This window comes from Rhinolophus ferrumequinum, chromosome 15, assembly GCF_004115265.2.
Source record: "Rhinolophus ferrumequinum isolate MPI-CBG mRhiFer1 chromosome 15, mRhiFer1_v1.p, whole genome shotgun sequence".
In the NCBI taxonomy this organism is placed as follows: domain Eukaryota; kingdom Metazoa; phylum Chordata; class Mammalia; order Chiroptera; family Rhinolophidae; genus Rhinolophus; species Rhinolophus ferrumequinum.
Window position 1 is genome coordinate 33058463 of NC_046298.1, and position 26750 is coordinate 33085212.

The following is a 26750-nucleotide window of genomic DNA, read 5'->3' on the forward strand; positions in this document are numbered from 1 at the left end:
CTCATCTGGAAAATGGAGCTAAGGACCCTGAGGGAGCCCAAGAGATTGCAGGTGAAACTTACTGCGAAAACTCCAGGATGGTTTAAATATCTGACACCATATGTCACAGCCACAGGCCTGGTCCGAGGTAGGAGGTCTCATCTCCCAGGGACAAGGGGACCCTGCTGGGTGTGGCATGGACCACCACACGGGGCAGGTAGGGGACATTGCTTTCAAGGTTCGAGGCTGTCTGGACGGACGCATGCCCCCATGCCAAGGCACTGTCAGTGTCAAGCTGGAGCGGCCATGTGACACTATGCCCCTGGAATTTGCTGGAGGTTTCTCACTCCTCCCACCCCTGCTCTGGCTTTGGGTCCGTGGTTTCATTTTGACATCAGGCAAAAGTCAAACGGATGACTCAGGAGCTGTGACTGGCTCTCCCCACACTCACAGCGGGCCAGGGAGCCTTGGCCCCTTGAGGGTGACCCAGAGTGGGCCTCGGGCCTTGGGCAGCGTGGGGGCTAACCAGGAGCAGGAGAGCTGAGCTCCACGCTGTGACTCTGGGCACGTCGAGTCAGTACCACTGCTGGGCCATCTCCCTGTGCAGAGTGTCATCTTGCAGCTCTGTTACTCCTCAAGAGCAAAAGGGCAGGGACTCCCACGTGGGACCCTGAGAGCCCATGCCCCCTCCTCAGTGCCCTGTGCGAGTGTTCCGTGTTCGGTAGCTCTTCCCAGGAGGGGTAGATGTGGCTGCACGTTCAGCTTTGGGGATAATGAAGAGAAGAGAAGGCGCTGCCTGATCAGGCAAAAGAGCACTGAGATCCAGGGGTCTGGGCTGCCGGCCACCCTCAGGAGACTGTGGACAACAGGATTCTCACCCTCAGCACTGTTGACTTCTGGAGCCAGGTCATTGTTTGTCATGGGTCGTCCTGGCATTATAGGATGTTAAGCGGCATCTCTGGTCTCTGCCTGCTACCGTGTTTCCCCAGAAATAAGACCTTGCCGGACAATCAGCTCTAATGCATCTTTTGGAGCAAAAATTAATAAAAGACCCAGTCTTATTTTACTATAATATAAGACCAGGTATAATATAATATAATATAATATAATATTGGGTCTTATATTAATTTTTGCTCCAAAAGACGCATTAGAGCTGATTGTCCAGCTAGGTCTTATTTTGGGGAAACACGGTAGATGCCATAGTAGCCCCCTAGTCGTGACCACCAAAATGTCTCTAGAGAATGTCCCCTGTGGGTGGCGGGGGCAAAGCTGCCCCGATTGAGAAGCACTGGGTTACATGAAGCAGGTGGTCCTGGAGGGTTAGGGTGGGAGCTCACAAGCTGTCTAAGGTCTCAACCTGAAAGGCTGAGTGCATAGCTCTGTGGGACAGTGGCCCCCGGGCAGGAGAGGCACACCATGTGGCCTGGGGCATGTGCTAAACCTCTCTGTAAATTGGGAAGAGCCATGGTCCACATCCTAGAGTTGTGGGATTCATTTGTCTGCACAGCGCCTGGCCCAGGGCAGGCAGAGGGTCCACTGGCAATTAGGATTGTGGGCTTGGGTGCCATCCCTAAGTAAGGGCTTCTGTCACTTCTGCACGCTCATGAAAGAGAACTAGCTTCTCCCACCCAAGGAGTGTCCAGGTGTGCCATGGGCTGGACACACACACACACACACACACACACACACACACACACCCCACAGGTGAGTTCTGAAACTGGCCTTTTTTAGAAACAAGAATAGACCCAGTAGGAAGGATTAGGAAGGAAATACCTTCTGGGAACTTTGTCTGAGCCAGGGGACCCCCGGCACTAGAAACGTTAGGAAACCAACTTGATTGAAATACTGATTAACTCGAGGGGGGTTCTCAGCCCCTTCCCATGCCACTTTCCATAGAGAAGGAGAGCCCAGAATGATGTCACAGAAACGTGAGCTGAAGCTCGGAGCCTCTCAGTGCCAAGCAGGGCTGGGTGGCGGGGGCCTCTGAGCCCGTTACCCCTTGTTCAATTCAAGTTTTCAAGTCAAGCAGCAGCAATTCCTGGAACCGCCTTCGCATGCTGTAATAAACAGGCACAGGACAATCAACTTCAACTTTCAGTGTATTTTAGCTTATTGTAGATTGTGCGCGGAGAGCTCAGAGCTCCACCCCTCATGCAGACCCAAAATGCCACAGGCCCATTCAGTCATTTTCAAGTCGGTGTGCAGGATCCTGTGCGTTACCTATACCTTGCTTTACATAATAAAGGTGTTCCTAAGAGGGTGTGAAACATGAACTTGTGTAAATTAAAGCATGCTTGCAGTGCTCTCAGGGGGAACATTGTTCAAAGGGCTGATTCTGAAAGGATGCCTTTCTGTAAAGTGAAGTATGCCTCCCAGGATTTCACTTCTTAGAAGGGCCCTAAGTCCACACCTTGTGTTTGTCTGCTGTGGGGGAGGGGCTGCCTCTGTTGGTGGACACCTCCAATGAGGCCTATCCTGACCTTGAAAGAGACCCACAAGTCTACACTAGGGATCAGCCTCTCCCTCCTGCCTGTCCCAGGACAGCCAGTGTCACACACACTGGGCTGTGTGGCCTTGGGCAAGTCCCTTGCCTTCTCTGGACCTCGATGTCCTCATCTGTGAATGAAGCCGTTTAACAGAGGACTCACAAGGGCCCTCTCTCCATAGGAGCCTGAATGGTTCCAGCTCCCCACCATTTGTGTTCCAGACTTCACCAGGCCAGTCTGTGACAGGCCTGAGGCTGGACAAGGGGACCAGAGCAAAGGCACCAAGATTTTATTAAGGGGAACGTCAACTCCCACCTTGAGACAAGAGCACCTCTTCCCAGGACACCCTTGTGGTGCCAACCTGGGGGACGTCAAAATGCAGTTCCCCAAGCAGGTGCCAAGTGACAGTTGTGGCATGGCCCAGCCTGCCATCGAGAAGCACAAGAGGAAAATGTTTAATATCGGTACCTAGCTAAAGCTAGGAGGCAGAGAGGGGGTGGGGATAGAGGAGCAATTCGAAACCACATGGGTACATTTATGCCAGCACTTTTGAAAGTCGGGCTAAATCCAGGTTTGCATCTGAGCAGCACAGCCCTGCCAGTATGGGGGTGGGCTGGCAAAGGGGCGTGGACACGGGGTTTGGTGGCTACCGTGCCTTTCCCATCAGGGACCCCCATCACTAGAGTGGATCCCAAGAAACAAACACCTAGGAAGAGCGGTGCTAAAAATAGCTTGCGGGGGGCGGTGCGGGGGGGCGGGGGGGACGAAGTTTGTAACTGAAGCCGTCCCTGTGCCTGGGGGCTGACCAGCAGGCTGCCCAGGGCTGGGCGGAGGGCCTTCAGAGCACCCAGCCGGCTGCCGAGAGCTTGTTTGGAGAGGACTTGGCCCGCTCGCGCGCCGGCCTGGGAAGCGGGTGGAGGCTGCTCTCCTCCTCTCCCCACCCCGCCCCGCAGGGGCAGAGCGCGGCGCGGCGGCGGCGGGGCGGCTCGGTGCCCGGCGGGCGCGCGGCCCGTCTGCACGGCCCGGGCGGGCCTGCGGTCGGGGATGGGACTGCGCTCCGCGCTGCAGAGCGCTCGTCTGTGTCCGCCAGCGCGCCGAGCGGAGCGGGGCCCTCGGAGCGGGAGGTGAGTGTGGACGCGCCGCGCCCCGCGCCGCCAGCGCTCCCGGGCTGGGCTACCGGCTCCGGTTTAGAGGGACTGGGTCTCAGACCTTGGGGTCACCTGGCTGTCCGCGCCCCCGCGTCCCCGGCCCGGCCCCTCCCCGTGCCCTCGGTGGAGCGCCCCGGCGGGGCCAAATGACCCTCCCGGCCTCACTGCACCGCGGCCCCGGCCCGGCTACCCGACCTCGCTCCCCCGGCCTGGGACGTGCAGCGCCGCCAACGCTTGGGCGCTGGGGGCTCGGCGGGGCCGCGCGGACCAGCCGGCCTCAACCCTGCCCAGCGCCGTTTGCAGAGCTCTGCCAACCTCCGCTGGGCACTTTGCAAAGACCTGCGTGCCCGCCGGGGAGACGGGTCTGCCCGGCCAGACTGCGGGGAGCGGGGGCGAATGGCCGGGGATTCCGGGGGCGCGCCACCGCGGGCCGGCTCATTCATTGCGGACCGGAGTAGCTAGTCCCGGAGCCCGGCCGCCACCTCCTCCCGGCCGCCCCCGGGTGTGCTGGCCCACGGCTCTCAGGGCGGTGGCGGAGGCAGCGCGCGGGGCCGGATGGGGTCTTTCAGGTTGGCCCTGGGTATCCACACCGCTGGGCTACTGCTGGGGAGGCCACGCAGTGCGACCCTTCCCCCCCCCACAACGGCCGGCGCCCCTGGCGGGCTCGCGTGCCCAGGGAGTCCGCTGGCGGGACCCGTGGGGACGCGGCGCCGCGCGGCGGCGGCCGGAAGGGAAGGCCAGCAGGGCTCACGGGGACTTCCCGCGGCCACCCAGATCCTGCCGTGCACCCTCGGCCTGAGCAGCAGCGGGCTTGGGGGACAGGCCCGTGGGCACCAGAGAGGTTGTGGGGGGCTCCTAGGCAAGTGGCCTCCTGCGCCCTGGTGGTGGCTGTGCCGTTAACTCTTTACGCTGGATACCGTATCAGGACTGTGCCACGTGTTACTGCGTTTAATTCTCATATCCTGAGATAGGTGGTACCCCATATTCTAGATGAAGAAACTGAGGGTCAGAGAGGTTAAGTAATTGAGCCAACACTTCAAAGCTGGTGAGCAGCAGTGGATGATAGTGTCACTCCATCCCATAGATAGACTCTAGTCCACGTCTGCATGTTGGTGGCACAAATATACATTGAGCCCTCTCTGTGCGCGGCACTGTCCCAGGCGCCCCTGGACCCAGCAAAGACCCCGACTTCCTGATAACAAACAAGATAAACGGGTAAAATGCCAGGGTAGTATCAGACTGGGAGCTGGTGGGAAGTTGGGAGCTGTTACAATTTTGAGAAGGGTGACCAGGGCAGCCTCTGAGAGGGCATGCCCTCGTGTGCCATGTGCCTGGGCTGGCAGGTCCTGGAACCACAGAGCAGAGCTTGCCAAGAGCCTCACCTGTGAGTGAGAAGAGAGAGGAATGGGAAAGCTGGGCATCTTGAGGGGAGACTATTGGCCCTTTCAGCATCGCTGCATGGGAAGCACAAGTAAAGGGTGTGTGGCCCCTGTGCCTAGACCCCAGGCTGGCCCCAGTCCCCAAAAGTGTGGAAACAGCAAGTCCCAGGATTTCATGGTCAGAGAGAAGTTAGAGGTCATGAATTTCAACCCCCTCATCTATGTTTCAGTCTCCACCAGACTCTGCCTCCAGGTTACTGACTCGACTTGAATACCCCCAGTGACGGGGAACTCACTCTCTATCACAGCAGTCCATTCCATGGTCCCTCCCCGGAATACACCAAAGGATTATGAGAAAGCTCTCTTCAGGTTGAGCAAAAAGCTTCCTACCTGTGGTTTCTGTTGTCCCTGGTCCTGTCATCCTGGGCAGCACACAACACATAAGATTAAACTCTTACACACGGTTGCCTTTGGAGAATGTTAATAGAGAGATTATGTCCCCTTTAAGCCTTATCTATTCAAGTCCTGTGCCTTTTCTGACTTGACATTCCGAATCAGGCACCGTCCTGCCTCCCTCCCTAGGAGAAAGTCAGTGGGTCTCTGCCACATCTTCACATTTGCTGAACACCAGGGTGGCCTGGAAGCAGAGACCTGCTCTCACCTCCTTCCTTCTGGAAGCTTGCCACCATTGATGGTGCCAAAGACACATGTGCTTCTTGACATCAGTTCACCCTGTGGATTCCTCCAGAGCCCTGAGACTTCCAAGCCAACCCCCCACCCCCACCTTCCCCCTTCTGGTTTTGACTCTTTCTAAGAATTCAGTTACTTGTCTGCTTTCTCATCCAAAATGAGGGGCTAAGAATGAGGAGAAGACTGTGTAGTAATTCAGAGTGCAGCCTCCAGAATAAGCTGCTCAGGGTCTGTGTGCTAGTCACCAAGGTCTCCGAACTTAATTTTCCCATCAGGAAAATGGGGAGAACTCACAAGGATTCATGGGATGAGCTGAGGGATAGAGCACCACAGCACAGGCCTGGCACACTGTGAGTCTGTGGCAAATGCCAGGTACTGTGGCTACGACCCATGGTTCTGGGGAGACGCGCAGGGTTTGTAGGAAGGGTTTTGAAGATGCAAAAGACTTAGAAGGGTGCAAGTTGCCAGCTACAAATCCAGGATGGAGGGAGTTTGTAGGGAAAGGTCATGCAGCCAAGGCAGGATGCAGTCTGGGTCCCACTGGACACTGCTTTCTCCAGGCCTCCCCAGTGAGCAGCTCAGCCCGGCCTACAGGCCCACTTTTGCTTTGGTTCATCTAGAAGTGCATGGTGGAGAAGAGACTTGGGAAAGTGTTACCAACTCACTCTCCTGCCCAGTGCAGACAAAGTTAGAGATGGAGCCATGCATTCAAAGCTGGCCACCAGTGGTACCCCCCTATCCGTCAGAATGGCCCTCCCTCTGCTCTGCCCTCAGCTCTTCCACATCTCCCCTTTATTGTCTGTGTGCATTCCGAATAGAATATCCCTCCTGTTCAGAGCCTCGTCCTGCTGAGCCAGGTACAGCAGGCAGTCAGCACATACTAGCTGGGAGATGTTTAGGATTCTGTAGCCAACTTCATTCTCTGATGGAATTGGCCCATTACGTATTGGGGACTGAACTGAGCATGGTGAAGGGTAAAGGGTGGGGGCGAGCTCACTGAGATGGCCTTGCAGGTGCCTGGGGCTTGTTTCTTTAGTCTTTCCCTTGCTAGTTTATCCTCACCATTCACCTGGTGACCATGGCTGGGGTGACAGATGCTATCCTCAGGGACTGACTGCAATCTTTTAATTCAGTCCCACCATGAACTTAGCTAAGGAGTCGCCATTTCCCTAAGTGGAAGGAAAGATGGACCTGTACAGTTGGGCAGGTTGTTCACTGCACAAGGGCACCAGGCCATACTCTGCTCACCAGGCCTTGGCTTATTGGGGCTGTGAACACCCAGGGGGCCACCTTTTTCTGTACACCCAAAGGTACCTGAAGCATAAGTGGTGGCCCCACTTTTGATGTGTGTGCTGTGCATGGACCTCTGTCCATGCTCTTGAGGACTTCACATACAACCTTGTCATGTGTGCACACTGAAAGCTACTCCTCCAGAGGCCCAAAAAGCCAATATAGCTGTCATTTCTGACTTAGGATGCCCTTCTCCCTCGTCAGGTGCTGTCAAGCAGCCAGGCCCCGTCAACATATTTCTGGGTCCACGTCACTCTTGTAGATTCCCCCTTGGTCCGAGTGCACCACTACAACTTTGGGGAGGGGTGGGAAGCATGGTGGCAGGCCAGGCAGGGGCCTGGCTGAAGTTAGCACTGTGAGTTCCTGCCTCCAGATGTTCTTCAAAGCCTGAGGGCCCCGCCCCCTCGCACAACCGCCTGCGGTTGCTGGTCCGGACTCCCAGTGACCAGAACATGAGATCACTGACTACATTGGCAAGAGTTTGGGGGCTGTGACCCCAGCGTCAAACTATAGGTTCGCTAGTCGTCATTACACATCCCCGCTTTTGTTGGGATTGAAGTGGTCTCTGAGAATTACATCCTTGTTTAAATAGAGCCGGTTTGGGGGAGGCCAGTTCCAAATATAAGCTCTGTTTATGACCATGGGGGGAAGAGCCTAAAGATGGAGGTTAGAAGGCGGGGCTTGTCTGGGAATATCTGGGGGCTTACCTGCCACATCCTGACCTGGTCACCCCAGGGGCCCTCCCCAGCCTGTCTTCCCTGTCACCCAGCACTTGAAGCAGGAGGGGGCCCACCACCAGCAGCTGGGGAGCTGGCCACACAGTTTTCCTCTCCTCCCCCAGGAAGGCTCCCCACACCCGCAGGTTAGGGTGGGCGAGCCCCTTGAGTGACAAATGTATGGGTTGGGGGAGGGGGAGGGCCGGCGGCCTCAGAGCCCTGGGTCAGGTCCCACTCGACAGTAGGGACCACAAGACCAGGACCAGGCAGTGACCCCCTGGGGTCCCTGATCGCGTTGCAGAGAGGGACAGGTGGCCTGTCTTCAAGGTACAGTACACAGCTACCTGTCCTGGTCTCGGCCACCCCACCTGGGCCCCAAAGACAGCAGTCGGTAAAGGAGGGAGGCTGAGTGCCTGTGAACAAGTGAGCGAGTGAGTGAGTAGACAGGTGAGTGCAGGAGATGAGTACACCAACACGGTGAATGAAATGGGGAACTGGTATGCCCGGAGCAGCCTCCCCTTCCGTCCTCAGCCCCTCCTGGTGGGCGGGCAGGCAGGAGCCAGTGGCAGGATGGGGGACATTCTGTCCCCTGGCTGCCTGCTAACAGCCTCTGTCCTGACTCTGGGCTGCTCGCAGGGCCAGCATCCCAGCCAGCGGCCAAACAGAATCCACATTCATGAGCGGCCATTGAGTCTTTCCAACGGCCTGGGCACGGCCTCCGCCTGTAGAATGTGACCGTTGCATTTTCCGCATTCCTCTGGGCTGCTGGGCCAAGGTGGCCATGTGTAAACAGGGCTAGCTCCTCTGGGCCCTCATGTGGCCAGCCAGGCACTGCCCTCTGGGGCTGCTGCAGAATGGGACTTCTCTGGGTTCCTAGCAAGGGGCCGGGGTGGTGGCTGATGCAGCAGGGCCAGGGGCCTGTCAGTATGGAGTGACCAAGGCCATGGCTGGATGGGGCAGGGGAGCCAGGGCCAGGTCCTTATATTGGAGGTGGAGGCTGCGGTGCCAGGTGCTAGGGGACATCTGTCTCCTACATCAGCTCTACATGGCAGGAACCTTTTGGTTTTCTTTTTTATTAGAGTTCACATAGCATACAATTCACCCCTTTAAAGTATACAGTTCAGTGGTTTGTAGTATATGCACAAGGTTGTGCAACCATCACCACCATCTAGTTCTAGAACATTCTCATCACTCCAAAAAGAAAACCCAGACCCATTGGTAGTCACTCTCAATTCCCCCTCCCCCCAGCCCCTGGCAACGACTAAGCTACTTTCTGTCTCTATGAATTTGCCTCTTCAGGACATTTCATGTAAGTGAAATCACACAGTATTTTTCTTTCTGTGACTGCCTTTCTTCATTTGTCATAATGATTTCAAGGTTCATCCAGGCGGTAGCCTGTAGTGGGGCTTTGTTCCTTTTAAAGGCTGAATAATATTCCAGTGTATAGATGGACCACGTGTTTTGCTTATCTCTTCATGCATCAATGGACTTTTGAATTGTTTGCACCTTTAGGCAATCATGAGTAATGAAAGCTACTGCGAACATGTGTGTGCGTGTTTTTGTGTGGACGTGTGTTTTCGTTTCTCTGGGGTAGACACCTAGGAGTGGGATTGCAGGGTCACACGGTCATCTTCTGAGTAGCTGCAAGTACACTGTCTCCCACAGTGGCTGCACCATTTCCCGGTCCCACCGTCATAGGAGGGGTAGGAGGCCTCTTCACCCCCTTTCTATGGATGGGAAACCAGCACAGGGAAACAGAGGTGCTGGCTCAGGGCTGCATAACAGAAGTGGGGCCCAGGATTCGACCTCTGCCTGGGAGCCTGAGCTTTGAGCACACAGATGGGGAAATTGAGGCAGTCATAATCCTAAGCTGTGTCTTTACAGGACGGCCCTGTCCTGCAAGGGCTCTGTCCTCGGGCCCCCACCCTTCCCTGAGGCTTCTGAGGAATTAGCACTAGCCCTGGACCCTCTCCATGCCTGTTACCTGTTGTCTTCCCTTGAATGAAGGGGAGGCCCGGCCCCTCTAGGCAGGACCCTACTATACTGCCAGAAATGTATAGTGCTCGTCTTTCTCCCAGCCTTCCCCAAAGGGACCCGTGGCTTTTGCCCAGGATGACTGTACACTGCACAGAGGGAATAAGCATGTCATTTGAGGACACCGGCTCTGAACAGACATTAAGCCTAACAGACCCGAGCGTCACTTCCCAAGGTTAGGTGATCTATGGAGTTTTAGCTCAGGTCTGTCCCAAAGGGGGCCCAGTAGGTCCCCAAACCCATCCTGTGGCTATTTCTACAGTTCCAGAATGCACAGAGTAGACACACCCAACAACTAGCAGAATCCATAGTTCTTACCCCAGAGAGGTTAAGACATATGCCCCAAGTCCACGTAGTGGGGAGTGGTCAGAGGAGTCAGGGGGGCTCCAGCCAGGCTGCCTGACCCGACATGGGGCCCGGGAGTGCCACGTGCCTTCTCCAACGCCAACAGGGGGGTGTGCTCTGCCCTAGGCACTCCTAAGCTGGCTCCTGCCGGGAAGCATCTCACTTTGATACCGCCGCATGGGAGAGAGGTGCTGGGGCTCGGTTTCCGCCCTGGACATGTGACTTCCTTAGCCATCACCTACGCTTGGAGTTGGAGGAGACAGGGGCCTCCCCGGACTGGCCGTAACCAGGTGGTGGTTACCCTCTGTGCTTCGTGCACGCCTCACAATCATGTGTGGAGGGCTGCCCAGGGGCCAGGCTATGCTCCAGGCATCAGGGTTACCGCGAACCAACCAACCCTTCTGCCACTGCAGGAGCCGACAGTCTGGCTGGGGGGGCAGCCAGAGAGGAGGCGAGAAGCGGCTTCCTATGTAGCAACTGTAGGAAAGGCGCAAAGGCTCATGCAGGTGCCCAGGAGAGGGGCATCTGGGCGGGATCTGGTGAGGCTGGCCAGGTGAGGCTGCGAGGAGACATAGAAGGTGTTCCAGGTGGGGACAGCATATCCCAGGCACTGATCCTAGAAAGGAAACTAGGACCAGGGAAGGGCAGGAGGTGGCTCAGGCCCAGCCAGCCCCTTCTTTTGGGAGAAGGGGTGCAGTGGAGCAGCCTACCTCCATCACACAGCTCTGAGAATCAGAGCCAGGATTCGCACCTGCCCCAGTTCTTACTGCAGCCCCTTCATCCCCGGGGCCAGAAGGGCAGCAGCTGAGGGGAGGATGATGCCCTCATGGAGCCCTTGGCCGGGGTCTGCCAGGGGAAGTGGGGTCCCCACCCCTCAAGATAGTCGCCACTCACTCCCATTCAACCATCTGGGGCTGGTCTGCGCCATGATGGGAAGGAGGGCACTTGGCAGGTGGCAGAGCAGCTGTGAGTGCTATGTCTCACCTCACTGAGGAAGTGGGGCTGCTGCTGCCATTTCACAGGTGAGGAAGTTGAGGCACAGATAGGAGAAGGGGCTGGCCCTTTCATCAGGAGCCCCAGGGCGTGGGCATGGCCGACGGGCAATGAGTGGGTGCTCGTCCAGCCCACCTCCTGGCCAGCAAGAATCCATTTCAAGGGCCGCAGCTGCCACTGTCCATGGCCTGTGCTGTGAGGGGCTGTCTCCAGAATCCAGAAAGCCAGAGACCAAAGCCTTCTCTTGTCCCAGCATTTGGCCGTGTAGAGCCATGAGAGCAGCGGTGTGTGTGAGAGCAGACCATGTGCATGCACGTGTGTGGACATGGGTGTGTATGTCTGGGAATGTGTGCATGTGTGTGCTCGTATGAGCAGAGCGGGGGTACACCCACACGTGTGTGAGTGCGTGTGTGTGTGCCCTGTGAGTGTTTACACATGAACATGTCATTCTTGTGTGAGCACACATGTGAGTATGTGCACGCATGTGTGTGTGTGTGAGTACGTCACTATGAGTCTGTGCAGGAACAGAATAGACTATGACATAATAATGTAACATGTAATGCAAGCCACAAATGCAAGGTACACAGGTAATTGGAAATGTTCCAGTAACTATATTTGAAAGAATAAACAGAAAAAGATGAAATTAATTTTATTTAGTACAGAATATCCAAACTATCATCATAACAATATGTAATCAGTATAAAATCAGTGAGATAGTTTAGGTTCTTGAGGTCTGGTGTGTTTTACATTTAGTGCGAGTCTCATTTCCGACCAGTTATGTGCAAGCGCTTAGTGACTACCTGTGCTCATGGCTGCCATTGCACCATGGGTTTCTAAGTGCCCTTTAGCTGTGGAATCCCTGGTGCCCACCCCTAGCATAGTCTACCCTCCCCTGTCCAAGCCCTCCTCACCTTTCTCGCTGCTTCCTCCAGGAAGCCTCTCCAGACTGACTGCTCTTCCTTCTCTGAGCCTCGGTTTCTCAAACTGGGGCCGGTGGCTCTGGATCATACTCTCTTGGAGGTGGTTAAACTTCAGTCTTCCCGCTCCGCCAAGTCTGCTGAATCAAAACCGCTGGGAACAGGCCTGGGATCTACATCTTAACAAGCTCCCCTGGAGACTGGCCCACACTGAAGTTCCTGACCTTCTTATACCCTTATGTTTTTATCCCTAGATGCCGTGCTCTAGGCACACTGGACAAGAGTTATCTCCAAGTGCACCACCTCTTTGATCACAACCATACCATTGCACATGCTATTTTTCTTTCCTTGGGATGTTTGAAAAACTCCTACCCATCCTTCAAAACCCACCTCCAACATTGCCCTGCCTTTCCTCTGAGAAGACTTCCCTCCCCAGGCAGCCTGAGTACCCTCCCCTCCATGGTCCCTTCTTAAATCTGCCCTGGGCACAATGGTTCCGTGTCTCAAGTCCCTGGCATACTGGAACCTGAGGAGGGTCGTGACAGTCATCTCCTCTCTGAGATTCCGGAGCCCAGCCAGGCCCCAGCAAGGAGCAGCCTCGGAGCGTGGTTGTGGAATAAATCCGGGCCTGCGTGGGTGGGTCGGTCTCTCTGCAATCTCAGTAAACATCTGGCCACAGGGCCTGGCAGGAAGCTGACCTCAAGGGTACCACTCGGCTGGCAGCCATGCCCCATCTATAAATATATTCTAAACGCCGACCAGCCCACATGCATTCCTGCTCTCCGCCCGCCCGGAGCGCCCTCCCAGCGGAAGAAAGTCAGCCGGCGGCCCTCTCGCCTGGCCGCGGCTGTCCCTCCCGGTGAGTGGGAGCGTGCCCACTCCAGGGTCAGCTCAGGGCCTGCCTAATCCGATTGTTATCTGAGCGCGCTTGCCGGCATGCCCAGTGCCCAGGCTGCATTTAGCTCTGGGAAAGGCTCCCCGTACCGGCAGCGTGCTTTTCTTGGATGTCTAGGCTGTATTTATGCCGGGCTGGTGCCTGGGGAATAATTAAAGTCTCAGAGGCTCCCGGAGGGGCCTGCCTGCCGCTGGAGCGGTAGGTGCCTGGGTCTGCGTGCTCGGGTCTGCAGCCTATTGAGTTAAAGATCGAAGCTGGACTTTACCCAGGCAGCTGTGAGCTGAGCCCCACCAGCACAAGAGACCTCGTCATGTCGGGCACAAGGAGGGCTCAGGTAAGGGTCAGCCAGGCGGCTGTGGGGCTACCTTACGGCATCTCACCTCATTGAGCTTCAGTCTCCCCACCTGCCCTCAGGCCTCACAAGTCCTGCCTCCTGGTGTGGGGGTGAGGACCTATGTGGTCTGAAAGTGCTTTGCCAGCCACGGGCCAGGCCTGGTGTCCGGCAGCTGGTATTGTTCCCTCAGAAAGTGGAGTGGACGCCACTTCATCAGCCTTCTGGCACCCAGGGATCTCAAACGTGTGCCTTCAGGAAAGATCGTCAAGGTCTAAAGGTCCATCAGCGATAGGGCCTCCCAAAGAGAGGGCTCCCCATCTACACCAGTGCTGTTGAGAGAAGTGGAATGCACACCCCAGGGCTCATTTCAGAGTTTCCAATGGCTACATGAGGAAAAGAACCAGGGGATACACATTTTCATGATATATTTTGTTCACCAAACCACTTTCATCTCAACATATCGTCTGTATTTGTAAACATTACCCGTGAGACTTGACATTCTTGGGGCACCCAGGGTGGCCTTGGGGTTTGGGTTGGGGTTGTACTCCAGTCCAAGCTCCTGGGCATCACTCCATCAGCTCATACTGGCATCTGCTTCGCTGGCCAGTGAGCTCCTGGAACCTGCTGTGCCTGGGCATTTCCTGGCCCCGGAGGCCAGGAGATGTACAGGTGCTCAGTGAGCATGCGGCTAAGAGACGCGGTGCCCACAGGAACAGGGGACGCAGGGGCTCCCAGCACTGTGCTTTTAATGTGGTCTCCGTCCTGGTGGTCACCGCAGGCACCCGTGCCCACCCCAGGGCACCCACACCTCTCAACCCATCCTACACCCTCTGCCTGCTCCCCTGGATGACACCTTAGCCCAAGCAGCTTCACACTGCCTCGGCTAGCCCTCCAGGAGTGAAGCAGCCTCTGGAACCCTACCTGGTGTCAGACTCTGTAGGCAGCGCCTCAGGAAGTTGTGGCAAGGAGATTTCTTTGATGACCTTGGACGGCCAGTTCGGAAGCTCTGGAAATAGGTAGCTATACATACATGAAATACATACATATGTATGTTATTGTATGTATGTTGCATATACATATATATGTTATATAGAGATACTATTTTATATAATTGTATGTATTTTATATAGAATATTATATAAATTGCATATTTGGGTTACTGGGATCAGGTGCCATTCCTGAGTACTGTGGACCAGGCACCAAGCTAGGATTTGGTCCAGCTTATTTGGTGTTGATCCCACAGTACACCTCTGGGTAAATATTATAATTCCCATTTGAGGATCTGAGATTGCATACCCAGCAAGGAGAAGGGACTGAGCCCAGATGTATGAATCTAAAATCTGTTTCCTTCGCCTGTATCGGTCATCTCACAGCCCAGTGACAGCTGTAGTCTACCCACGATGCCCCTGGTGCCAGGACGTTGCCATGCGTCAGTCCTGCCATGTGGCTCGGATCAGTCAAGAGCATTTGCTGCGTTCAGACTGTCCCATGCCTCCCCTCTAGACCTGTATTGTACGTATTGTTATGCTTTGGGTCTCTTGAGTGTAAGTGATGAAAACAGAACTCCTACAACGCAACAGCATATTTGTTGGCTTGTGGGACTGAAAAGACTAGCAGGCTTCAGGCAGAGGTGGATCCAGGTTCCCAGACAATACCTCGAAAGTCGGCCTCTCTCCATCTCTTGGCTCTTCCTTCTGCCCAATTGGCCTCTCTCTCAGGAGAACCACCCACCCACCCCGTAGGGTGGCAAAGAGGGCCCAATGGCTCAGGCCTCTGTCCCACCTGCCAGCCCAGCAGAAGTTCCAGGGAAGCCTCTCTTTAGTGAATCCATGCCCACTGGGAGCCCCTACCAGGGCTCACAGTCTGGGCACACCCTGCTTTCCCATTCTCCATCCCTTTATCGTGTGGGTCTCCATCCCTTTATCTTCCCCAGCAATTGGGAAAGGTAGGGAGAAGGGAGATTGAGTTGGCAAATTTCAGAGTTCCCAGGGCTTGGGAGGGCATGGCTGTGCCTCTTCCTATGTTAGTAATCTTTGCCCCAACATATAAATATGAATCTGAATATTTATCTAGGCATTATGTATGTATGTGTAAGATTGATAAATGGTAGATAGATAATAGATGTTAGGTTGGTGCAAAAGTAATTGCAGTTTTTGCAATTATTTTTAACCTTTTAAACCGCAATTACTTTTGCACCAACCTAATAGATGATAGATAGATAGTAGATAGATAGATAGATGATAGATAGATAGATAGATAGATAGATAGATAGATAGATAGATAGATTCTCCTCTGTAAGATGTCTTTTGGACAGTTGAACCAACGTTTCCATGACTATAAAAGTCGGAAACCCCCAGTGTAAGACCACCTCAGATTCCTTCTGTCCCAGACATGCTGGCATTGGGAAGTCTGGGGGTGCCAGTCAAGAGAGGAGTCTGGTCCTTGCTCCCCAGCCTCCCGGTGTTCGGGGGGCCAGACCCTCAGGCACAAGTCAGAGGCACCTCTGGCCCAGCTCAAGGTCACTCCCATCAGCCTGGCAGAGTGAGGCCTCGATCAGCCCACGGGACAAAGCCAGGTCAGAGAAAACAAAGCGAAAGCCTCAGAAGCACATTTTATCAGCAAATGAAGAAAATGCTGGAGGAAGAGAGGAAGCGATCCGTCTCCTTCCTGAGACGGAGCTTTTGATCCCTGCCTCCTGGCTGTGCAGTCAGAAGGTCCCTTCTTTTATTTCTGGCTCCTCACACTGACCAGTGGGGGGAGCTGGGTTCTCCCCACCCCCACTTTACACTGTTCACTGGTCCCTCTGCTCAGGACTTAGATGCAAAGACACGGTACCTCCTGGTAATCGTGGTGGTCACCCCAACAGTGGGACAGGAGTTTTGCCGATGAACGTAGAGGTGGGTCATTTGCAGCAGCTGGAGCATCTGGGATGGGATCTGTGGCCAGATGGTCAGGTCTGATCCAAGTCGCTTCCCCGCAGGAAAACAATCATTCTCATAGGTCCAGGGACAGGTGAGGATGAAGTTATAACAGCAGCAGTCATTTGTCAGCCCGTACTGTGCTGAGGGCTTGACCACACCATCTTGTTTAACCCTCCGACACCCCTGGGGAGTCTATTTTATCCCCATTTCACAGAGAAGAAACCTAAAGCCAAGAGATGTTGACTACTACAGCCATCTATTGCTGTGTGACAAACAGCCCCAGACCTGGGGGATTCGGATAACAATGGTTTATCATTTTTCATGAGTCTGCAGGTTGGCAGCAGTGCTTCTGCTGCCCCCGCCCAGGCCACTCGGGGGCAGCCAGCTGGTCCTAGCTGGCTTCGCTTATGTGGCTGGCGGTTGGTGGTTTGCGTGGAGGCCAACTGGGTCGTTCTGAGAGCACCCCAGCCAAGCAGCCCGTTCTCCTAGGTGTCCCCTCCCCACGGCTCTGCCCAATGCTGAACCCTGGGCCACCTAAGGAGGAGGAGCAGGCTGTGTCCACAGGCCAGTTGGCACACTGGGATACCCAAGAGGTGGGGGTCACACTCCAGGCCCCCAGTTGGCCTCAGGCTGACACCAGCACACTGGGCCCCTGCCAGTGTGACCCTGGACAAGTGTCCGCACCTCTCTGGTCCTTGGTTCCTCAGTGAGGAGATGGGAATTTCGTCATTGGGCCAGCCTTGTGGATTGGCGGGACACTCAGCCTTGGTGATGGAGGCAACCTGTTGGGGGGAAGGGTAATGGAGGGTCAAAGTGAGCTGCTCCTCATCCACACCTGTCCCCATGGCCTTCCCTGGGGAGTACGGAGCCGTCAGCTCCCGTGGTGGGAACAGACGAGGGCGCCAGTAGAAGAGCCTGACCTCTAGGGTCAACACACCCAAGACGTGATTCTGCCTAGCTTGCATTATGACCTTTGAACCTCAGCATGCTGTGACCCCACCCAGTGAGGGAGCTGAGCAGATCTGCCTCAGGAGCTCAGGCCAGCACCCCAGCTTCCTCCGGGATCTGCAGCTCAAAACCTCTGAGCCAGCAGGGACCACAGCACCATTTTCCAGATGGAGAAACTGAGGCCCACCTGCTGGCAGAGGGGCCCACGCTTCGGTCTTTCAGGGCAGCTTCTGCTGCTCCTGGATGCATTTCCGCCTGGCCTGGTGAGGCAGGAAGGAGGGCCGCCCTGCCACGGTTGGGGCTCTCAGGACCACTTTGCTTACGCCTGCTGTCCGGGACCTCCCAGTCGGTGGCCGCCTCTGCCCAGGCCTGGCCTCTCAGTTGTGAAAACGGCAGCAGCAAATGGAGGGCTCAGGGCTGGCTCAGCCATGGGTCAGCTGGTGGCTGCAGTGCAGGGACCCTGGTCAGAGACTAAGTGAGCTGGCACGGTGACTCCGCTCCGTCTACTTCTCGGCATCTCAGTGGACGGGCCAAGTTGGCCCTGCTCTCAAGGCGGTACCAGTGTCTTCACGGACCCCAGCACAGCAGAGACAGGCCAGGGCTGAGCTGCCTCAGGGATGGGGCCCAAGACAGCAGGCCACTGTCTCCCTCTGGGGGTGGCGGCACATCTACCAGGACGGCGGTGGGGCGGGGAGGACAGCCATGACCCAGGCCACAGCTGGGTCCCCCACTCCAGCCCCTTGCCAGCTCTTTGGCCCACAAGGCCCTGGAATCCTCCAGAAGCTCAAGCAGAAACGGGGACCCAGACCCCAGATTGGCTGTGTAAGGTCCCTCCTCCCACAGGACCCCAGAACTGACCAGAAAGGAGCCCAGGGGGGTTGTCCCGTCTCTCAGCCGTGGGACAGAGCTGTCAGTGGCAGAGCTGTGGTACCCATGCCATTTAGGTCCAGTCATGTCAGATCTACTCTCAGGGTAGGTGGTGGGTCCCATGGTGGGGCAGTTGCTTACTCCAAGACATTGTATTGCCCTCGGCCCTGCAGTGAGCCAGGGCTAGAGTATTGCATTCAGGGCCCCAGGACCAAAATCCTAGTCCTGGAGACAAGTGCATGGATAGATGGGTGATGGATGGATGGATGGATGGATGGAAGATGGATGCACAAGTGGGTGGGTAGATGGATGGGTGGATGGATGGATGGATGGATGAATACATTTGCCAGGCATTGTGCCAAGCAGCAGATACAAGGGTGAACCTGTCAAACTAGGCCCTGTCCTCCAGGAGCTTCCCGTCCAACACAGGAGGCAGTTAACCCAGGTGAACAGGTGGATCAAGGATTCCCAGTACATGAGCAGACACTGCACTGCAGCAGGATGATAAACTCACAAGAACACGATTTGCGGGGAGAGGCCAGGAGAAGACAGTCTGGGGATGCTGGAGTGGGGAGAGAATGCTGTGTGGACATGGCACGGCCCAGATGGATATTTTGCATCCCAGTGGAGCCCCCAGTTTCCCCTCTGTGAATAACTACCTGCTTTCTTTGAGCCTCCACTGGATGCTGGCTGGTTCTGCCAGAAACTGGGGGTACAGAAAGGGAACAGGCCCCTCCCACTTCATCCCGGCATCGTTCTCCTATCCCTGGGGGCTCTTTGCCCAGTGGGCTTACCTCCCTCTTGTCTCCCCCAGCCAGTGTTTTCCTGTTGGAAAACAAGTTGGGCAGGGTGGCTGGGGGAGAGTCTGGGGCACACGGCCAGTTAAGCTGTCCTGGGTCTGCCGATTCTCTCATCTGGCCCACCCTCAGGGAACAGAAAGACCCCATAAAAAGGCCAGCTCTCCCTAGGAAGATAAAACCATGCGTGCAACACCCAGCTGCACATGCCAGAGTTCAGATATGTGGGAAATATGTATAGATAGGACGCTTTCAACTTTTACAAGGTCCAGACCCGTAGGAGTCAGGAGGAGGAGTGCATGGAATGAGCTGCCATCTTAGGCAGAGTCCCGGGGGGGGGGTGTCAGGTGTGGGCGGTGGGGCAGGCCCCACCCCACCCCAGAGCAAGGGGCAAGCCCCTGCAGTGTCGTCCCATGTTCTTATGGTGTCAATCTCTACATACTTATTTACCTCCTCGGTCAGTGTCCTTTTCTATTTTGCAGTTTTTATAAATTTATAACAAAATAATTCACTCCCCGTTTACTCTCAGAAATGTCCAGTTTGGACAGTACATTCTTTGATCTGCCTAAAGGCCAAAGAGGGGCCCCCTCGCTGCGCGCACCTCTTGGGGCCACACTACGGGATACTCCCTCCTGCAATCTTTCCTCCTGGAACCGACAGTACAGGTGGAGTCTGTGTGCCATCCCACGGTTCAAAACTCCTTGCAGTTCTGGGGTCCTTAGCAACACAGTTGGAATTTTTGTGATGGTGGTTGTTTTATAGAATAACTGTTCGTACATTTTTATGGTGGACTTTTTAAAACTTACACAAAAGGAGCAAGAAAGGCACCCAACTCTTGTCCAGTCACTCAGCTGCAAGGGCTACTAACACCTGGTAATCCGCTTCCATCTGTCCCTGCCCGCACACTTACTCTTGCTGCTTTGTTTTAAAAGCAAATCCCAGACGCCACGCCATTTCTCCTGTAAAAACTTCAAGAAAAGCCGTCGGCCCTTCAGAGGCATGACAAACTGGCAACCAGCAGTGTGAAGTGCTTCGAGTAGTGTATCAATGTTACCGGTATGAATGGGTTGTTTGCCTTTTTAATCGGAACTAGAATTTCATCCTGCCACCATATCCCTTTGCAGTCACATTCTGTTAAGCCCTCTTGGCGGGGTGAGGAAGGGCCGAGCCCCAGGAAGCTGTGGGTCTCCAGGAGTGTGGGTGTCCATGCAAGGTCTCATAGGAAGAGTGGGAGGTCTTAGAATCGTTTGGAAATCTCTGGTGCAGGTTCGTTGCTTCAAGGCCCAGGACAGGCACGCAGCACATGCTAGTTCATGAAGAAGTGTGCTCTCCTGAGCTGGTAAGGTAGGGAGAGAGGGGCTGCAGAAAGGACACACCGACCACTGTGAGAGGCAAGTTCCAGCGGCTCTGTAAGGAGACAAGTAACGAGCAGGTTATAGGATGTATCCGGCCCCTCAGGACAGTCAGAGGCTGACCCAGGATGAAGCCAGTGCCCAGAGGGGCTCACCTGTGAACCCCATGTGACGTTGTATTCGATCAGGACACTTTTCAGTCACAGGAGATCAGAACTCAACTCAAAATAGGGTAAGCAAATATGAAACTATTGACTTTCATAACTGTGCCATGCAGTGCATGCTTCAGGCATAGCTGGATCCAGGTACTCAAACAGTGGCATCAGAATCTAGTCTAACAACACAGGAGAAAGCCAGCCCCACCACAACCACATGGATAGAGGTGGGGGGAGGGTGGTTCCCCAGAGGAAACTCAAGGTGCTATTGCCAGGAGTAGGAGGATGGGTGCTGGGCAGGCAAGAAACAGATTTTCACACAGAGCTACATACTTTGTAGCTGCAAGTATGGTCCAGGGGTAGAAATGGGGCAAAGCAAGAAGATCTGAATTCTGGGGAGCAACAACATACAGGGTGGGGATTGCAAACTGGCAGCCCCTGGGTCAGATCCACCCAGCACTGTGTTTGGTTGGCCACAGCTGCTTTTTAAATCATAGGAGTCCACAAGAATATCCGTGCTTGTGTTGGAAACCTGAGAGAAGCGTCCACACTGGGCTATGACGCCACGAGCAAACAGTTGGGTGGGGTTGAACAGCTGCTGCCCCCTTGGATGTGGCATGAATCTGCTGTTGGGCTCAGTCCCCAGCACTCCCTATTGATCACCCCAAGCTCTTCTGCCTCACTGTGTTCTCACCCGGTTCCTTTGGGCGTTTGCATCTGTACCTCAGTGCCTAGGTGGGGCTGGGGCTGGGAGAGGCTGGGAGAGGCTGAGAGAGGGTGAGCACCGGTCCCCAGCAAAGTGGCACGAATAAGGCTTTGCTAAACATAGTCAGAGCAGAGCAGAGCAGAGGGTATGGGGGCCGTACAGGCCCCATGGTTGCTCAGATGCCCCCAGGAAATGCAGACAAGGTTTGGAGTCTCCAGGCAGTCAAGACCAGCCCTTCCCAGCTACCCCAGTGTGGCCACAATGTCCCTCATGGTTACTGTCCTGCCCAGCCTTCCCTGTGGCCCAAGCCAGATATGCTCTCCAGCCCTGCAGCTCTTGACCCCAGAAGCAGAAAAACTCCTGCAGTTTAGTAACTCAGGATGGTTTTTGCAATCTCCCACCTGCCGCCCCCAAAACACACACACATGTCAGAGTGTCTGGCAGCAAGCAAGCACTAATGTGGCTGAACTGCTTTGGGGGACTTTAAAGGAAATGAATTAAGACCAGCTGAGATGTGAAAAGCTGGAAGGTAGTGGAAGCCAGGAAAACTTTCTTAAGGACTCAGGAGTAACCAGAGCCCATGAGGTGGGACCGGCTGGGAAACTGCCCCTCAGTGGGGCCCAGAGCTCAGTCCAGGAACAGGGCAGGAGGGCAAAAGTGTGGGTGTGATGCAGGGGCGATAGGGGTGGGGGCCGCTCATCTGGGAGCTTAACGGTGGTAGCTGGCTCTGGCCCCCAGAACAGTCCTTCCCCTCCCTGGCCTCAGTTTACAGGCCTCCCCGAAGGTGCCCTGCAGGGCCTCCCAGCATGCCTTTCCTGCCTACCCTCCCCCAGAGGGAGCTCCCTGCAGGCTGCAGTCCCAGCACCTGGGGCTCCGCAAGGGAGAGAGTTCTGCAGAAGATCCCGTGCTTGGACTCTTCCTTATGAAAGCAATTCCTGCTCCGTGTCAGAAACTCAGACAGAGATGTTTAAAAATGAGAAGGCCAGGCCCTGCCCGGGCAGTCCCCCTTCACAAAGCTCCTGTCCAGGTGCACATAGATGCATGTTTGCTTTTTGCAGAGCCCATCCCACCGAGTATGCTGTGAGCGGCTCGCCTGCTCCATTCCGGGAATACAGTGTGGGCTCTCCCTTACTCTCTGTAACAACCCCACCGTGGCCGGGGTGCTGCCCGCGGTGACCAAACAAGTCCTCCCCATGGTATTTCGGGTTGCCAAGTTGCTTGTCTTTCAATACCCACAATCTATTTCTTACTTAAAAATTAGCATAAACCCATTATTTTAGGGGGAAAAAAGACCAACAGGATGTGTCTGCCGTGTTGGAGGGTGACATCTATTAGCCGGCCCCTCCCTGGTGCCCAAGGGGAGGGGCCAATGGTGTACCTTTGCTCTCCAGCCTCTGCTACCCCAGCAGGACCACAGCTGAGCCAGGGAGCCCGAATGTGGGTGGCCTTCACTGAGCAGGTGGAGCAGCTTGGAGCTCGAAAGCACTTGGGTGGGCTGGGTCTCCCCAGTGGAAGCAGCTGGCCCAGAGCTACCTTGGCCTTGGCTTGTCTCTGTCCCTATTTGGACCAGGTCCATGCAAAAGCCATGTCTTGAGGAGGTGCAGGTTGTGGATTCCCTGCAGACTCGGCTCTGGAGTAGGGTCACCCGCAGGTCATGGTCCCCCAGGTCAGGATCACTCTCAGGTCAAGGTTAACCTTGGGTCAGGATTACTGCAGGTTGGGTTACTCCTGGAGGGTCACCTGTTGCGGAAAATTATGTACAACCGTTCTTTCCTACCTGACATTCCTCCCACTCAAGGGCCCCCCATAATCTGGGTCTCTAGTGGGTCCTCCTAATGGGATGAGGAGCCACCAGTAGTCTGGGACAGCAGGACCACATGGGGCAGGTCCCCATGCCCATGGCCCCCAAGGCTGCCCCACTTGATTTGGAGAGGACCCAGGCTGAGTGACTTGGGGCCATTTCCCCCCTCCCAGGCTCCTGGCAGCTCAGAGACCTCGACTGGGGCTGAGTTCAGACATAGGCAGCACGTTAGGCTGGGGCTTCCCTCCCTGAGACGGGGAAAATGTAGGAGGAGCCCTGGCCTCCTCTCGGCATCTGGTTTCCTACACTCACTCACTGTTTGACAACCTCACAAGCCATGTGCCTTTCTGAGCCTCCATTTCCTTACCCAGCATAAGGGGAAGGAATTCACAGCCGTTGAACGTTTACCATGAACCAGGAGTGCAACACTTGGCATCTCTTTTAATCTCATCACAATGCTGTGAGGTAGTGATTGGTGAAAAGAGTTCCAGAAAAACTATCTGACCCACATGTGCTCCACTTTGGTCAGATAATGGGAGAGACCAGTCCACTGTGCGTTGTTCCTTTTTTGCTTTGGTGGCCAGGAAGCTCAAAGCTCAATTTGGACCTCTTGTGAGGTTTTTGGCTTTCTGTTTCATCTTAACCACCTTGTGGTATAGACATCATTTTCCCTAAGCCACGTTTAGGGTTTTTTGTTTTCTTTTGTTTTTTGAGCAGAAGGAGTACATGTTTTAAAGTTGGGAGGATGCGAATTCAAGATTGAGAAGTGAGAGATGGGCTGTCACCATAGAGCCAATGTGAGGGGACAGCCTTCCTAAGAAGTTAGAGTAAGCAGACTCCACAAGGCTCAGAATGGCTTTGCCAGCCACCCATAAATCTACCCAGCAAACACTTATTGAGCACCAGCTGTATGCACAGCGCTAAATGGTTGTCTCACTGCTTGCCCTGCTGGAATCTTCTCTCTGTCTCGCTTCTCCTCTGTCTCCCTCTTTCAAGCCCACTTCTGGTTCCCAGGGGTTGGCTCACATGGGCTTTGCACCCCCACTCCCATCCCCATCCCTGAAGACCCTCACTGGCTCAAAGCTTGCCCCACTCTCTTCACTTCCACTTCAAGGCCAGAGAGAGGGGACTCCCTGTGCCCGGTACCCCATATGCCATCAAAGATAAACATGGTCACAATGCTTTTTTCAGTCCTTAGCAAAATATTCCGCTTTTTTCCTATTTTTTCTTCAATTGATGAAAGAAAAACAGCCAGAGGGCCAGGGAGGGAGGGCTTTTTTCAGGGTTTCAGCCAGAGCCACCCTCTGAAGCCAACAGAGCCAGGGCTTGTCTGGGATGGATATCGGCATTATTGAAGCTGTACCCCCATAGGGGCTGGCCAGCACCTGCTCCCAGCCAGCGCCTCTGCAGCAGGCCCCTCTGCAGAGACACATGGGACCGCTGGGCCTTCAAGGACCACAGCATGGGTCATGTGGCCAGAGACCCCCAGAGTGTGGCTGGATTTGGGGGCTCCTGCCCATGGAGGTTCCCCCAGGGTACCCTGGGCTCAGGTCATCATGTTGGAAAAGGAAATCCCTGACCTTATCGTGACTCAGTTCCCCGCAAAGCAGGGACAATGCCAGGGCTTCAGGGGACACCATGCAGCCAGTCATGAAATGGCAAGACGCAGCTCTGTGCTTCCCTCCAAGATGCTGGCAAACAGAGTAGTGGCAGGAGCGCAGGAAGGAGGTGACCACAGTAGTCCATGGCATGTAGGGGCAGAAGTCGGATTCTGGGTTGGGTTGAAGGCAGAGCCCATGGGGTTGCTGATGGATTGGCTTGGACATTGGTGTAGAGAAGAGAGGGGCAGGAGTGACTCCAAGCATTTTGGCCAGAGCATGTTGGAGAAGAGTGGACCTTTCATGGAGAAGTGGACAATCGGTCAAGGCCACAGTCCCTCCAGAGACTCTAAGGGCCTACCTGCCTCTTCTGGCTCCCGGGGACTCCAAGCATCCCTGGGCTTGTGGCTGCATCTCTCCAGTCTCTGCCTCTGTTGTCACGTGGCCTCTCCCTGTTTCTGTCTCTTATAAAGGACACTCATTGGATTAAGGCCACCCTAACCTAGGAGGACCTCATCTTGATGACATCTGCAAAGACCCTATTTCCAAATAAGGTCACATCCACAGACAGGTTCTGGGACTTAGGACTTGGACATATCTTTTGGGGGGACACAATTCAGTCCACAACACCCCCTATCCCCCATCCCCTACACTGCCTCGGCAAAGACAGATTCAGCGGGAGAAGGAACCACAAACTATGAAACAGATACTTGAAAAGAATCACTTTCACTGAGACTCCAAGGAGGCAATGTTTGAGTTGAGCATCCAGACCAGCTGCGGCCAAACATGGGAACGTCTAAGAGGAATGTTCCGGGCGAGTGCAAAGGCCCTGAGGCATGCATGAGCTTAGTGCTTTCCAGAAGGCGCAGGAAGCAGAGCTTTGGTGGTGCAGGGACTTATAGGCCAGAGTGGGACTTAATTCCAGTATCTCAGAGTTTTTTGCAAGGGAGATACAGCCTCGTTTGTGTTTGGAATGATCCCTCTGCTGCTGTGGGGGAAAACAAGGTTCAGGGAGCCCCCACAAAAGCCGAGATGGAGCACCGCAATCGTCTGAGCAGGAGAGATGTTGGTGGCCTGGCCCAGGAAGAGAAGGACACCAGAGGTGCAGCAGGGCAGAGGCCAGCCCGGACTTTGGGGCCTGTGGCCTGTTGGCTGTGTGTTCATGGCCAAGTGTCTCAACCTCTTGGAGCTCGGTTCCCTTATCTATAGAGTGTGGATGAGCCTCTCACCTGTAGGTCCCTTTTTTGTCACATAGCTGGATAGGGCCATAGTATCATTCATGATCTCAGGTCCCCTCCGCCTTCTAGTGTCCTAGGGACTTACCAAGGCCCCGCTTCCAGCCAGCCCTCCCAGGGGAGAGACTCAACCCTTACCAGGGGGTGCCCCTGGCAGTGGGTCAGGAAAGGGGCAAGGTCCATGTCCTCATCGTGGGAGTTGGGTGACAGGGCAGCGGCCAGCCTCAGACACCTGGGAGGAGAGCCCAAAAACTTTGAGAAGGCGTGGGGAGCCACCACCCCCATGCCAGGCACACCTTTGGCCTCCTACCTCCCGTATAGCCTTGCTCCTGTCTCCTGCTGGCATCCAATCCCGCCTCAGGCCAGAGAGCGGCCTGGGTGGGGGCTCAGGCACACCTTGCCCTCACAGGAGCTGACCAGGCGCCCTGCATCAGGTCCACATTGCTTGGCTCGCCCTCCTCTCTGCACAGCTCTCATGAGGCCCCAGCTTTGGACATGGCCTCCCCCAAGCTTGCCCTCTTGGCAGCCCCTCTGCAGCCCACTGTGTGACCTGGGGAACGGGGCCTAACTTTTCTCTGAGCCCTGCTGCGTAGGGAGACCATAAGGCCCTTTGCCAGTGAGGGATTTACCCACTCCATTAGGGGTTCTGGAAATCCTGAGAGCTTTCCAGGGCACAGGGTCAGGAACCCCAATTACCCTAAACTGGGCCCCGTGGGATGTCATCCCTGTGCAGTGGGGTCTATCTCTGTCCCATGCATGGTCATGTCCCAGAACCTGGCAGGGAGCCCGGCACACCGGAGGCACTAGGTTGAAATTCGCTGAATGCATGAGTGAATGAATGAGTGAGAAACCGAAGGGCCTTGGTGGGACATTTGGAATGTGTGCCACCTACAGAAAGGTCACACAAGACCAACCATAGGCTCCATTCGGGCCCCCATGGCTTTAGCCCACACAGTAGTTATTTTATTTTCTGTGAGTTTGTTGCCAACGTTTAAAAATGGGAGGTTTCCCTTTAAAACCTGGATGTCTGGCTTTTCCTAAAGAAGCAGAGAGCCGGCCGCTATGCTGATTTCCTGGCGGCCGCAGTCGGCAGCCCTCAGAGCAGCTCCTCACCAGGCAGGCGGGCAGGAGCCACAGCGCCACTCATGCAGCCGTGACCCTGAG

General features: G+C 55.2%; 1 protein-coding gene across 1 annotated transcript in view; it reads left to right on the forward strand.

The window, feature by feature from the left end:
• Positions 1 to 3455: 3455 nt before the first annotated feature.
• ZNF469 (zinc finger protein 469) overlaps positions 3456 to 26750 on the forward strand; it is a 50297-nt gene continuing 27002 nt past the window's right edge. Inside the window, exon 1 of the mRNA XM_033129163.1 lies at positions 3456 to 3589. The gene's annotated coding sequence lies outside the window, so the exon portion shown is untranslated. The remainder of the gene's footprint in view (positions 3590 to 26750) is intronic.